Here is a 14,561-nt window from a genome sequence, read left to right on the forward strand (position 1 = left end):
ACACACACCACACACACACACCACACACAGCACACACACACCACACACACACACACCACACACACAGCACACACACCACACACACCGCACACACACCACCCACACACCCCACACACACACACACACCGCACACACAGCGCACACACACCACACCACACAGCACACACCACACACACACCACACACACCACACCACACCATCATGACTTAATATCACTCTTCAATGCAGCGCGAGTTTAAATTTTTTTTATTTTAATTCGATAGGCTACACTTTGGTTGGCTACGTAAGGTGCAGAAGAAGTTGAACATACACACACAGAGACCCATAGACTCACCACACAGACCCATAGACTCATCACACAGAGACCCATAGACTCACCACACAGACTCATAGACTCACCACACAGACCCATAGACTCACCACACAGAATTCTAGATTTAAAGCTTTCGTGACTGCTAGGATCCACTCTTTGGTTCTATTGGGTAAAGTCACGTAGGTGAAAATAAAATAACAAAAAATCACGACGTTTCGGCCACAACACAAGCGGCCTTCATCAGGTGAAGGGACGAGACTGTCTGGAGGACAGCGCTGGAGTGAGAAAAGGCACGCTTAGATCACGACCTTTAAGCTGTGTGAGAAGAAACAAAGCGCCTTGACAAAGGAATTAGCACATAATTTAGCATTGAAATGGCTCATTGAAATAGCTAAGTTAAAGTATACACATCCGCAGAAGCACCCCTTGACAAAGGAATTAGCATAGAATTTAGCATTGAAATAGCTGAGTGATTAGCTTGTAACTGGTCACAGATATAGCTATGTTAAAGTCAGAGCATATACATTCACCGAGGCACCTAGTACAAATCAAACAGGAGAATTTAGCGAAACACAACCACGCTCAGACCGCGGAACTTTAAACTGTGTGCGAGCAAACAAGGTGTCCTGACAAAGAAATTAGCATAAAAATTAGCATTTGATTGGCGGATTTTAGAAAAGAGGTGGTGTACGTGCCGGTGGACTTGCCGTTTGGCGCGGGGGGAGGGGGAGTTTACCTATTGATGGTGTGAAAAGGGAATTTATAAGAGCTGCGAAAGTTTGGGGTACCACTACTTGAAAAAATATACTGTACCATTGAAATTAGTTTAATGTTTAGTTCGATTTAGAACATCTTTCCAATGGTTGCTTAATTTGAAACAATCTTCTCGGTTGAAATTGTGTCTGTGTTTGTAGATCTGAATTGCTTCATGAACAAATCTCTGATAAAAACCCGTGGGTTTGCAAAGAACCTTGGTGTCGGAGAAAATTATATCGTGATCACCACACAGACCCATAGACTCATCACACAGAGACCCATAGACTCACCACACAGAGACCCATCACACAGAGACCCACAGACTCACACAATGCATCGCGCAGCGCTTTTAGACGAGCTTCTGCGGCCGTCTGGAATGCTCTTCCTTTCGATATTAGGAAGCCACTGGGAGCTGTTACACTTTCACATCATCATCTAGATTGAAAATCTATTTCTTTAGGGTTGTGTTTAGTTTGTTGCCCTTCCACTCGAACCTCCGATTAACGCGGTTGGCTACGTATGGTACGAAAGAAGTTCAACATTCCTACATTCGGAGATGTTAACTCTACCTGCGTGCGTCTCTGTGGCTGTATCTGTGTGTGTCTGTCTGTCTGTGTGTGTGTGTCTGTGTGTGTGTCTCTGTGTGTGTGTGTGTCTCTGTGTGTGTGTGTCTGTGTGTGTGTGTCTCTGTGTGCGTGCGTCTCTGTGTGCGTGAGTCTCTGTGTGCGTCTCTGTGTGCGTGTCTCTGTGTGTGTCTCTGTGTGTGTCTCTGTGTGCGTGCGTCTCTGTGTGCGTTTGTGTGCGTGCGTCTCTGTGTGTGTCTGTGTGCGTGCGTCCCTGTGTGCGTGTCTCTGTGTCTCTGTGTGCGTGCGTCCCTGTGTGTCTCTCTGTGTCTCTGTGTGCGTGTCTCTGCGTGCGTGTCTCTGCGTGCGTGTCTCTGCATGTGTGTCTCTGCATGGGTCTATGCGTTTAGAGTATTTGGCTCCTGCTATAATTTTCCACGTGACGGTGATGACGATGATGATAAGCCACTTCGTTGAGCTGCTATCACGTGATGGCCAGGTCAAGGCTTCTGTTTAGAGAGCTACACACAGCTCAGGTGGGGCCCTTAACTGGTGAAATAATTTATCGTTTTATTCTCGCCCAAACCGGAGATGGGCAAAATAAAATTCCTCAAGTTCAACCGAGAGGAGTAGGCGCCCACGCCTTTGTACAATGACAATACCCGCCGCTCCCTGCCACGGGTACGGGGCCTTTCCACTGATGCCCAAAACAACATTCGAGTTGAGCCAAGCTCATTTTGCGAGCCTGTACCAAAGACAAAGATCTCCCGTATAGCATTAACACACTATCAAGGCTGGCACGGCACACGAGGGGGTGGGCGGCCAGCACCACGCCCGGCCGCCTTCGTCTCCCCTAGCGGCGATGTTCACTACACACCGTATCTGCTTACTCATTTGAGTTGACCTAGGGGAGGAGGCCCAGGACCGGTTCACATAATCGCCGCTGGTGGTGGTGGCGGCGGCGAGCGGGTATTGAACTCCGGTCGCCGGGGTTCATAGCGCAGCGTGCCAACCGTTACCACTCCCCCCCCCCACACACAAGCACCAACACGCACTTATTCACGTGACGAACCTTACTAAAACTGGCTGTGTCGGGTGGTGGTGGTGGTGGTGCTGGTGATGGCTTAACGGCAACATTTACATGTTACGCGGCCTAACCCAAAAACCTTCGCGACCGATATTATTCGTCGCGAAAGCCTCCGTGCGCGTTGCATTGACACGCACCGACAGGCACTGAGACGCGCACGCACGCACGCACGCGCGGGGTGCTTTGAGCATTGACAAAGTCCTGCAGCAAGCGTCTGGGCGCTACCGCGGGATTGGGTTGCTCGGGTTGCTGTGGGAGGCGGCTAAGGGCTGCCAGCGCACAAAGGCCCAGCCAGCAGACACACGGGGGAGTGGGTGGGTGGTGGGTGTGAGTACGCGTGTGTGTGTGTCTGGGGTGGGTGGGTGTGAGTACGTGTGTGTGTCTGGGGTGGGTGGGTGGGTGCGAGTACGTGTGTGTCTGGGGTGGGTGAGTGTGAGTACGTGTGTGTGTGTCTGGGGTGGGTGGGTGTGAGTACGCGTGTGTGTGTGTCTGGGGTGGGTGGGTGTGAGTACGCGTGTGTGTGACTGGGAGTGGGTGGGTGTGAGTACGTGTGTGTGTCTGGGGTGGGTGGGTGTGAGTACGCATGTGTATCTGGGGTGGGTGGGTGGGTGTGAGTACGCGTGTGTGTGGCTGGAGTGGGTGGGTGTGAGTACGTGTGTGTGTCTGGGGTGGGTGGGTGGTGGGTGTGAGTACGTGTGTGTGTGTCTGGGGTGGGTGGGTGGTGGGTGTGAGTACGTGTGTGTGTGTGTGTCTGGGGTGGGTGGGTGTGAGTACGTGTGTGTGTCTGGGAGGGGTGGGTGTGAGTACGCGTGTTTGTCTGGGAGGGGCGGGTGGTGGTTGTGAGTACGTGTGTGTCTGGGGTGGGTGGGTGTGAGTACGTGTGTGTCTGGGGTGGGTGGTGGGTGTGAGTACGTGTGCGTCTGGGAGGGGTGGGTGGTGGGTGTGAGTACGTGTGTGTGTCTGAGAGGGGTGGGTGGTGAGTGTGAGTACAGCGAGGGAAAAAAGTATTTGATCCCCTGCTGATATTGTACGTTTGCCCACTGACAAAGAAATGATCAGTCTATAATTTTAATGGTAGGTTTATTTGAACAGTGAGAGACAGAATAACAACAACAAAATCCAGAAAAACGCATGTCAAAAATGTTATAAATTGATTTGCATTTTAACGAGGGAAATAAGTATTTGACCCCCTCTCAGAAAGATTTCTGGCTCCCAGGTGTCTTTTGTACAGGTAAAGAGCTGAGATTAGGAGCACACTCTTAAAGGGAGTGCTCTTAATCTCAGCTTGTTACCTGTATAAAAGACACCTGTCCACAGAAGCAATCAATCAGATTCCAAACTCTCCACCATGGCCAAAACCAAAGAGCTCTCCAAGGATGTCAGGGACAAGATTGTAGACATACACAAGGCTGGAATGGGCTACAAGACCATTGCCAAGCAGCTTGGTGAGGTGACAACAGTTGGTGCGATTATTCGCAAATGGAAGAAACACAAAATAACTGTCAATCTCCCTCGGCCTGGGGCTCCATGCAAAATCTCACCTCGTGGAGTTGCAATGATCATGAGAACGGTGAGGAATCAGCCCAGAACTACACGGGAGGATCTTGTCAATGATCTCAAGGCAGCTGGGACTATAGTCACCAAGAAAACAATTGGTAACACTACGCCGTGAAGGACTGAAATCCTGCAGCGCCCGCAAGGTCCCCCTGCTCAAGAAAGCACATATATATGCCCGTCTGAAGTTTGTGAATGAACATCTGAATGATTCAGAGGACAACTGGGTGAAAGTGTTGTGGTCAGATGAGACCAAAATGGAGCTCTTTGGAATCAACTCAACTCGCCGTGTTTGGAGGAATGCTGCCTATGACCCCAAGAACACCATCCCCACCGTCAAACATGGAAGTGGAAACATTATGCTTTGGGGGTGTTTTTCTGCTAAGGGGACAGGACAACTTCACCGTATCAAAGGGACGATGGATGGGGCCATGTACCGTCAAATATTGGGTGAGAACCTCCTTCCCACAGCCAGGGCATTGAAAATGGGTCGTGGATGGGTATTCCAGCATGACAATGACCCAAAACACACGGCCAAGGCAACAAAGGAGTGGCTCAAGAAGAAGCACATTAAGGCCCTGGAGTGGCCTAGCCAGTCTCCAGACCTTAATCCCATAGAAAATCTGTGGAGGGAGCTGAAGGTTCGAGTTGCCAAACGTCAGCCTCGAAACCTTAATGACTTGGAGAAGATCTACAAAGAGGAGTGGGACAAAATCCCTCCTGAGATGTGTGCAAACCTGGTGGCCAACTACAAGAAACGTCTGACCTCTGTGATTGCCAACAAGGGTTTTGCCACCAAGTACTAAGTCAAATTTTGCAGAGGGGTCAAATACTTATTTCCCTCATTAAAATGCAAATCAATTCATAACATTTTTGACATGCGTTTTTTCTGGATTTTTTTGCTGTTATTCTGTCTCTCACTGTTCAAATAAACCTACCATTAAAATTATAGACTGATCATTTCTTTGTCAGTGTGCAAACGTACAAAATCAGCAGGGGATCAAATACTTTTTTTCCCCTCACTGTACGTGTGTGTCTGGGAGAAGGGTGGGTGTGAGTACGTGTGTGTGTGTCTGGGAGGGGGGTGGGTGTGAGCACGTGTGTGTGTCTGGGAGGGGTGGGTGTTGAGTGTGAGTACGTGTGTGTGTGTGTCTGGGAGGGGTGGGTGTTGGGTGTGAGTACGTGTGTGTCTGGGAGAAGGGTGGGTGTGAGTACGTGTGTGTCTGGGAGAAGGGTGGGTGTGAGTACGTGTGTGTGTGTGTCTGAGAGGGGTGGGTGGTGAGTGTGAGTACGTGTGTGTGTGTCTGGGAGGGGTGGGTGTGAGTACGTGTGTGTGTGTCTGGGAGGGGTGGGTGTTGGGTGTGAGTACGTGTGTGTGTGTCTGGGAGAAGGGTGGGTGTGAGTACGTGTGTGTGTGTCTGAGAGGGGTGGGTGGTGAGTGTGAGTACGTGTGTGTGTGTGAGAGGGATGGGTGGTGAGTGTGAGTACGTGTGTGTGTGTCTGGGAGGGGTGGGTGTTGGGTGTGAGTACGTGTGTGTGTGTGTGTCTCAGAGGGGTGGGTGTTGGGTGTGAGTACGTGTGTGTGTGTCTGAGAGGGGTGGGTGGTGAGTACGTGTGTGTGTGTCTGGGAGGGGTGAGTGTGAGTACGTGTGTGTGTGTGTCTGGGAGGGGTGGGTGTGAGTACGTGTGTGTGTGTGTCTGGGAGGGGTGGGTGTGAGTACGTGTGTGTGTGTCTGAGAGGGGTGGGTGTTGGGTGTGAGTACGTGTGTGTCTGGGAGAAGGGTGGGTGTGTGTACGTGTGTGTGTGTCTGGGAGGGGTGAGTGTGTGTACGTGTGTGTGTGTCTGAGAGGGGTGGGTGGTGAGTGTGAGTACGTGTGTGTGTGTCTGGGAGGGGGAGTGTGAGTACGTGTGTGTGTGTCTGGGAAGGGTGTGTGTGTGTCTGGGAGGGGTGGGTGTGAGTACGTGTGTGTGTGTCTGGGAGGGGTGAGTGTGAGTACGTGTGTGTGTGTGTCTGAGAGGGGCGGGTGGTGGAGACTGAAACCATGTGTTATTTGCGAAAGCGCGTGTGTATGTATGGCAAACTTATTTCGCACCGTACATAGCCAACTGCGCGAATCTGAGGTGCGGGCGAAAGATAACAAACTAAACACCCAAGAAGCGGCTCTAAAGAAATGAGTTTACAATTTAGTACAGTAGTGGTGTATAGTATGTGTAGTGTATAGTATCGCCTATTATGGTGCAGCGTATAGCAGTGTAAAGTTTAGTATGCATGCTGAACTTCTTTCACATCTTAACACAGCCAACCGTGTTAATCGTGGGGGTGCGTGGCACGGCCAAACTAAACACACAAAAAAAACTGTTCTAAAAGAAATTAGTCTGTGGCATCCTAATATCGGAAGTGTTCCAGATGGCCATAGGAGCATAGCGGCGATGATGCGTTGGCCACCGTCTTTGTTCAACGGTTCGCCAACAGCCGCTGCTGCAAAGATGACGACCGTGACGATGGTTTATTGCTCCTTGAAGCGATCAGCAACAACGTGTGTGTGTGTGTGTGGGGCAGGGTGGGTGACGGAGCTCGTTAAGTGTGCGTGCGTGAATGTGTGAAGTTTGTGCACAGCAGGTGACGAGTGGTTGTGTGCGTGTGTGCATATCGTCTACGTTCGTGAATGGTATCTTTGTACGTCTGTGTGTGTGTGTGTAAATGGTCCGTGTGTGTGTGCGTGCGTGCGGTAGTAGTGGTGATGCCAAGTGAGAGTGAATGCAAGTCTGTGTGGCTGTGCTTAAAGTGAGAGTACCCTTGTGTGTGTGTGTGGGGGGGGAATAAGTGTAGCGGTTTACAGCGCGCCGTGACGATTATCTGAACCCCTAAAATGCGTACCTGGTGCGTTCTAAAAGAAAAAAACGATGCCACCGGGAGAGACAAAGACGGCCGGGCGTGGTGCCGGCCACCCGCTCCCTCGTGTGCTGTGCCGGCCTCCATAGGCACTGCTACTCGCTAACGGAGATTGCCCCAACAGTCTGTGTGGGATACACGGGGGGGACCTTTCTACGGGATGTTAATGTTCCTGGGTGGCGTAAAGGAAGGCGACTCTATGAAGCTCAACTCAGTACCACTACGGTTGTGTAGCTCAGTGTGCCGTGTGTATTAGTGCAGCACATATGTTGAACTTCTATCGCACCGTGCGTAGCCAACAAGTGCTCATCCGAGCTGTGGGGGGTAGGACAACTAACTAAACAAAAAACTGTTCTAAAGAAATGAGTTTTCAATTAAGTATAGTGGTGTCGTGTATAGTGTAGTGTATAGTGTAGTGTATAGTGTAGTGTATAGTGTAGTGTATAGTGCAGTGTAGTGTATAGTGTAGTGTATAGTGTAGTGTTGTGTATAGCGTCGTGTATAGTGTAGTGTATAGTGTAGTGTATAGTAGTGCAGTGTATAGTGTAGTGTATAGTGTAGTGTATAGTGTCGTGTATTGTGTATAGTGTAGTGTATAGTGTAGCGTATAGTAGTGTCGTGTATAGTGTAGTGTATAGTAGTGTAGTGTATAGTGTAGTGTATAGTAGTGTAGTGTATAGTGTAGTGTATAGTGTAGTGTATAGTAGTGTAGCGTATAGTAGTGTAGCGTATAGTAGTGGTGTATAGTAGTGTAGTGTATAGTAGTGTAGTGTATAGTAGTGTAATGTATACTAGTGTAGTGTATAGTAGTGTAGTGTACAGTAGTGTACAGTAGTGTAGTGTATAGTAGTGTAGTGCATAGTGTGTGTAGTGCATAGTGTGTGTAGTGCATAGTGTGTGTAGTATATAGTGTAGTGTATAGTAGTGTAGTGTATAGTGTGTGTAGTGTATAGTGTGTGTAGTGTATAGTGTGTGTAGTGTGACGCATAGTGTAGTATGTATATTTAACTTCTTTCGCACCGTACGTAGCCAACCGTGCCAATCGGAGGCGCGCGCGCGGGGGGGGGGAGGGGGGAGGACAACACACTAACCACAACCACAACAACAACGAGCAGTCCTAAATAAATTAGTTCGTCAATCTAGATGATTTACAAGTGCAGCACAGCTCCCAGCGGCTTCCTAGCACGAGACGGCCCAGGCGTCCCCGGACGTCATGACACGTTAAACGATGCCTTAATAAGCACTTGAAAAACAAGGCTCAGCTAAAGTGAATTGCCCACTTTTACATTTCAATAGCATTTGAATACGCAAAGATCCCTGGGCGAGCCCGTCCTGTGCGCCACTCGCCGTGGCCAACCCGCGCTGACCGTAGTGGTGAAGTACGGTCGGACACAAACCAACCCCCCACCCCCCTTCATCCAGCAGTGGAATCGGCCACTTAAAGCGCGCGTGACCGGGTGGGCCCCAAGCTGAAGCTGGCTGGGATCCCTCCCTCCCACCCAGTCTTCATCCCCCCCCCCTCCATCCTTCCCTCCCCCCTCTGGGTGTAAAATTCGACAGCTGAGAATCTCATTCTACTCATCCCCACCACCACCTCCTTCTCTGTGCCAACGCCTCTACACGGTGACTCTCTCTCTCTGTCTGTGTACCGACGACCATGCGGATTACACTCGCAATGAGATTCAGTTTGGCAGGGAAACGAATAAATCCAGGAGTGGATTTTAAAATCACAAACTTGAATTCTTCCAGGAGGAGTGGATTTTAAAATCACAAACTTGAATTCTTCTGTGGCACCATTACTCATCGACCCGCTCGCCAACGCGCTCACCCACGCTCACCCACGCTCACCCACGCTCACCCACGCTCACCAACCCACTCACGATCCCCTTTTAATCTCTGCGTACATGCGTTACATCCGCTGTGAATCTGTGCGTGTATTGACCGTAATTGCATTACCCATTTCCGCCGAGTAACCGCTAAATAACGAGCGGTTCTCCCTCAAGTCCACGTGGTTCAGTTTAACGGGCGAATTCACGTACCGCACGTACGTTTAACACATTTTGCACCGCACGTAGCCGACCGCAACGAACACACTCAAAGCAGTTCCAAAGAAATTAGTCTGTCAATCTGGATGATGATTTAAAAGTGCATCATAGCTCCAGTGGATTCCTAATATCAGAAGGAAGAGCATTCCAGACAGCCACAGCAGCGCATGTGAACGCGCAGAATGCATTGACAGCCGCCTTTGTTTTGACGGCGGGCCAAAAGCCGCCCACCCGCTGCTGCGAGGATGACGACCGGAGTTTTAGCATTGGTGGGTGAGTGGGTGGGTCAGTGAGTGGGTCAGTGAGTGGGTCACAGTAAGTGGGTCACAGTGAGTGGGTCACAGTGAGTGGGTCACAGTGAGTGGGTCACAGTGAGTGGGTCAGTGAGTGGGTCAGTGAGTGGGTCAGTGAGTGGGTGAGTCAGTGCGCCAGTGAGTGACTGGGTGAGTGGATGAGTGACTGGGTGAGTGGATTAGTGAATGGGTGAGTGGAAAAGTGAATGGGTGGGTGGGTGGGCGAGTGAGCGGGTGAGCGAGCAGGTAAGTGAGTGAATGAGTGGGTGAGTGAATGGGCGAGTGGCTGAGTGAGCGGGCGAGTTAGCGAGCGAGTGAATGAGAGTGCGACTGGGAGGCATGACCTTGAAAACCACAAACTTGAGGAGCGAGTGGCTCCCAGCCGCGCCACTCGCGATCCGTGTGTCCCAGCGCCAGTGTGTGCGTCTCTGTCAATGCGCTCTATTTATAATTTACACGAGCCGCTACCGACGAGTATTTTTAGCGCGTTTGTTGTCAGCTTCTTCAAAGACGAGCGAGCTTGGCTCGCCCGGACAGGCGTCTTGTCGACCGATCGGGGCTCCCACACCCCAGTAACAGTCAACCTCGCACCGCTGCCTACTAAGCAAAACTATTTCTGTTACTTGACCAGGTAAGGGACCCATCACGGAGCTGCTGTGTAGCTCACAAGTGACAAACGCTAACACAAATGTAGTAGTGGGCTTATCATCATCATCCTCACATGGGAATGTATAGCAGCAGCCAAATACTCTGAACGGAGAGATACAGAGAGACCCATAGAGATACATACCGATCCAGAAAGACAGAGACCCCACAGAGACACATAGACTGAACTCAACTATTTCTGGCTATCACAAACGATAGACGCTCAACGAAGTGGCTTATCATGATCATCATCACGTGGAAATGTATAGCAGCAGTCATATAACTCTAAACGAGTGATGTTGATTATATAATAAATGTGGAGGGGAAAAATCCAACGCGACCACGGGCAGAGAGAGAGACACGCAAACTCCAAATATACAGCAGCAGGCATCGGGATCGAACCCACGACCTCCTGTATAGCAGGCGAGGGAGTTAACATCTCATAGCCACCGTGATGATGATGAGAGAGACACAAACTTCAAATACACAGCAGGCGTCAGGGTCGGGATCGAACCCACGACCTCCTGTACACCAGACGAGGTAGTTAACATCTCCTGGTCGCTGTGGTGAGCTAAAGACGATCACATTAACTAGAATACAATACCCAGAACTAATAACCCCAGAGCTGGGATTTAGCCAAAATGGAAAAAAATAAATACTTCAATTATGCAGTCATTGATGATCGGGTCGTATTATTAACTATGGCTAACTAAACACAAAATGTTGTTCTAAAGAAATGTAGTAGTGGTGGTGTACAGTGTAGTGTCTAGTAGTGTATAGTGTCGTATGTATGTATACTTTTTATTCGCACTACCATACATAGCGCACCTCACTAATCGGAGGTGCAGGGGAAGATACAGATGGTAAGAGAGATTGTGGTACGGTGAGAGATGCAGAGGGATAGTGAGTGGGTGAGCGATAGGTCATAAATACATTGGCACGGAGTATATCATCTCCATCATCTGTGCGTATCAGCAGTAGTGTAGCGGTTAGCGCGCTGCACTATGAAACCGTCAAATTAACAAGGGTTTACCGTATTCTAGATTTAAAGCTTTCGTGACTGCTAGGATCCATACTCTTTGGTTCTATTGGGTAAAGTCACGTAGGTGTCCTCCAGACAAGTCTCGTCCCTTCACCTGATGAAGGCCGCTTGAGTTGTGGCCGAAATGTCGTGATTTTTTGTTATTTTATTTTCACCTACGTGACTTTACCCAATAGAACCAAAGAGTATGGTTTACCGTATATTTAAAAAAACTATTTATTACTTGTGTGGGGGAAAGGGATACAAGTGTGAAGGGAATGAAGTGACTTGATTGAGCCGTGGGGGGTATATCGTGATAAATAGCAGCAGCAGCAGTAGCGGTGGTTGTGTACGTGTGTGTGTGTGGGGGTAGTGTAGCGGTGAGCGCTACGCTGTGCTACGAACCCGGTAACCCGAGTTCGATTCCCGCTCACGGCCAACACCAGTGACGATTATTTTAACCGGTCCTGGGCCTCACCTAGGTCGACTCAGCCTCAAATGAGTAGCTGGCGCGGTGTGCAAACATCGCCACTGGAGAGACAAAGGCGGCCGGCCGTGGTGCTGGCCACCCACCCCCTCGTGTACCGTTCCGGCCTTCATAGGGTGCTCGCGAACAGCGCTTGCCCCAACAGTCTGTTAAGGCTATACACGGGGGATCTTCGTTTTTGTATAATCAGTTCGCCTCGGCCTCAAATAAGCACTTGGTGTGGTGTGTAGTAAACATTGGGAGGCATTGGCGCCATCTGTCGGTTAGAAGTCGTTCAAGAAAGCAAATTGTAAATTGACCAAATTTCTAAGACCGGGGGGAATTTTTCCACTTGCTATCGGCCGCAAACGGAAGCGCGCGTTGCTCGCGGTGCGAGGTCCACGAGAAAATCTTGCCGCTCAGGACAAACGACGCTTAAACTACATTTACAGTCAAGGTCAGGGCCCGCTGAACTGCTATACAGCTCAAACTTGATTTGGGGCTTCAGTGACCACGGAAATTACGCTTTGGTTATCTCGGTAAAGTCACGTAGAAAGAGAGAAAATAAGCAATTAAATAATCGCAGACGACATTTTCGATTGCAACACAAGCAATCATCATCATCAGGTTCAAATGAAAGAGAAAATAAACCCAGCGGACTTAGAAATACAATGCAATACAACACAGAGGAAGGCGTCGGCTAACGTCACGGTCAACACCCTACCTGGTTGATTACGTTCTTCCAAAGATTGCTCAATTTGAGAGAGAGAGAGAGCGAGAGAGAGACAAAACACAGACACGGAGAGACACACAGACACGCCATACAGCTCTTTTTCAGCAGCGACGCCAGCCACAAACGGGAGCTCAACAACACAGCGGCATTATCGCGCGGAAATTTGTAGCAGCAACCAAGTACCCCAAAACGCGTGGCGATGTCGATTCTACACGTGGAGGGGAAAGACCGGAGGTCCCCCCGGAGAGAATTCCACGCGAACCACGGGGAGAGACACGCAGACTACAAATACCCAGCGGGAGGCTTCGTAAGGGCCGGGATAGAACCCACAACCCTCCGTATGCGAGGCGGGGTAGTTAACATCTTGGGACAAACTACTATTTAACTGCTTTGTAGCTGCTATATAGCTCTTATTCAGAAGCGAACTGGCCACAAGCAACAGCTCAACAACGGAGTGGCTTGCGGAAATTTATACAAGCAGCCAAATACTCTAAACGCATAGCGATGCGGATTTGAAATGTCGAGTGGAAATCCACGCGACCACGGGGAGAGGCTCACAGACTCCAAATATATAGTTATCAGGGGTCAGGATTGAATCCAAGATTTCCTGCATACCAGGCGAGGCAGTCAAAATCTCCTAGCCACCGTGATGACGATGAGAGAGACACAAACTCCAAATATACAGCAGCAGGCATCGTCAGGGTCTGAATGGAACCCACGACCTCCTGTAGACCACGTGAGGTAGTTAACATCTCCTAGCCACCGTGATGACGATGAGAGAGACACAAACTCCAAATATACAGCAGCAGGCATCGTCAGGGTCTGAATCGAACCCACGACCTCCTGTAGACCACGCGAGGTAGTTAACATCTCCTAGCCACCGTGATGACGATGAGAGAGACACACAAACTCCAAATATACAGCAGCAGGCATCGTCAGGGTCGAGATCAAGCCCACAACGTCCTGCATACCAGGCGAGGTAGTTAACATCTCCAAGCCACCGTGGCGAGGTAAAGACGACCAACATTAACTAGCACACCCAGAACTAATAAGCCCAGAGCTGGAATTTTGCCAAAATGAAACAAAAACACACTTTCAGTTGCTGTCTGTGAAGTATAATGGTGACCGGGTTGAGTGAGAGTCGCATTCCCAGCTGTGGCTTGGCTCCCGCGGTATCATTACGACTACGTACTTATGCATGTTCGTTCTTAAAGAACTGAGTTTGTCAATGTAAATGATGATTTAAAAGTGCATCGCAGCTCCCATTGGCAGTTTCCGAATATCCGAAGGGAGAGGGGGGCGTTCCACTGGCCAAAGCAGGTCACAAGACTCATCATCACCGTGCTACAATTGGACGTTTGGCCAACCAGATAAAAAAAAAAGACCTGCCATGGGTACGACGACCCAAACTCCGCGTGGATGGGACACGAGAATCCCCCCCATTCGCTTTTACTGGCTCCCATCCACGTGGCCGAGCCCAGCACTGCCACTCCACGGACGGCTTTACGCTGCCCAGTCGGCGCCAGATGCAGCAAATTTGAGATCAAAGGCCCGAGATGAGCCGGCACAGCCAATGAGGGTTGTCGGCCCAAGCGAGCATCTCAGGCGATCGCTGTGAGACTTGACGAACTGACGCACAGGCGGACGGACCACACAGACGGACAGGTGGTGGTGGTGACGTGGGACGGGTGGTGGTGGTAACGTGGGACACGTGGTGGTGGTGGTAACGTGGGACAGGTGGTGGTGGTGACGTGGGACAGGTGGTGGTGGTGACGTGGGACAGGTGGTGGTGGTGACGTGGGACAGGTGGTGGTGGTGGTAACGTGGGACAGGTGGTGGTGGTGACGTGGGACAGGTGGTGGTAGTAACGTGGGACAGGTGGTGGTGGTGACGTGGGACAGGTGGTGGTGGTAACGTGGGACAGGTGGTGGTGGTGACGTGGGACAGGTGGTGGTGGTGGTAACGTGGGACAGGTGGTGATGGTAACGTGGGACAGGTGGTGGTGGTAACGTGGGACAGGTGGAGGTGGTAACGTGGGACAGGTGGTGGTCGTAACGTGGGACATGTGGCGGTGATAACGTGGGACTGGTGGTGGTGACGTGGGACAGGTGGTGGTGGTGACGTGGGACAGGTGGTGGTGGTAACGTGGGACACGTGGTGGTGGTGGTAACGTGGGACAGGTGGTGGTGGT

At 50.4% G+C, this 14,561-nt stretch overlaps 1 protein-coding gene across 1 annotated transcript in view; it reads right to left on the reverse strand.

Annotated features, from left to right (window-relative positions):
* The window catches only part of LOC116958194 (uncharacterized), a 342,903-nt gene that overhangs the window by 301,427 nt on the left and 26,915 nt on the right, over window positions 1–14,561 (reverse strand). The window lies entirely within an intron of this gene.

This window comes from Petromyzon marinus, chromosome 74 (genome assembly GCF_048934315.1).
Source record: "Petromyzon marinus isolate PM22_M1 ecotype Great Lakes invasive population chromosome 74, UKy_Petmar_22M1.pri1.0, whole genome shotgun sequence".
Classification (NCBI taxonomy): domain Eukaryota; kingdom Metazoa; phylum Chordata; class Hyperoartia; order Petromyzontiformes; family Petromyzontidae; genus Petromyzon; species Petromyzon marinus.